The sequence below is a fragment of the Agrilus planipennis genome, unplaced genomic scaffold (assembly GCF_000699045.2).
Source record: "Agrilus planipennis isolate EAB-ADULT unplaced genomic scaffold, Apla_2.0 scaffold47, whole genome shotgun sequence".
Classification (NCBI taxonomy): Eukaryota; Metazoa; Arthropoda; class Insecta; order Coleoptera; family Buprestidae; genus Agrilus; species Agrilus planipennis.
Genome location: NW_020442442.1, coordinates 888,449 through 889,388, shown reverse-complemented (window position 1 = coordinate 889,388; position 940 = coordinate 888,449). Strand labels below are relative to the sequence as shown.

The following is a 940-nucleotide window of genomic DNA, read 5'->3' as shown; positions in this document are numbered from 1 at the left end:
AAACAAGCATATTGTACAAGACAATTTTATACCAGGCATGGACACAAAGTTTAGTCGGACGGCATTATTTGTCTGCATGTTATTATTCTAGTTGCATTGTAATTTACTATAACATATTAATGTGAAAATTCATTTTTAATTTTTATTCATTCTAAATTACCCTCAAGTTAGTAAGAAAAAACTGTCGCTGTTGTCGCACTCTCGCCAAAGCACACCTTTTAAATAGGGTTTATAATTAACATTTTTACTGTTGTCACCGCTCGTAGCTTAGTGGTCATAGCATTGGCGTGTAAAGCCAAAGGTCCCGGGTTCGATTCCCGGCGAGGGTGTAACAACAAAAACGACATTAACTTCGGGTAATTAATGGTGGGAAAAAATTAAAGATATATTTTCAATTTTATTTTATTTATTTACAAAAATGACTTTTTTAATAAGTATTTCATCGAAATGAAGGATTTTAAATTAAGAATCAAACTACTTTTTATGGACGTAAATTGGTCAATTTGTTGGTGAAATATAGTAAATTGATTATATCAACAGTCATAATTATTGTCATAACTTTTTTTGGATAAAGATTTTCAGTTGCACGTATGTTCCATCCTTTCGTAAAGGTTGAGATCTTCATATTTTGTTAGGAGCAAATGAAAAAATTCATTTTTAAACACTTATTAATTGCTGTAAAGAAGGGAGGTCATTTTTCTTATTAAACAATTAGAGCTGGAGCGACTCCTACGTAACGTACCTACAAATTTTTAACAAAGGAATATGAAAGGGTAGCTTCGAAACAAACATAAAAATAGCAAAACGGATCTCCTTCGACCAATAGGAACCGAGTTAACATCACAGATTAATTGTAGCTATTACGATATGAATTTAGCGGCATTCGATAGTTAAATCATATTATCTACAATACAAATACAACATTCCATGTAGGTACCTG

At 31.5% G+C, this 940-nt stretch overlaps 1 non-coding gene across 1 annotated transcript; it reads left to right on the top strand.

Moving 5' to 3' along the window:
• The first annotated feature begins 256 nt into the window (after positions 1 to 256).
• Positions 257 to 329, top strand: Trnay-gua. Its single transcript has one exon. It is a non-coding gene; the product is annotated as a tRNA-Tyr (tRNA).
• Positions 330 to 940: the final 611 nt, after the last annotated feature.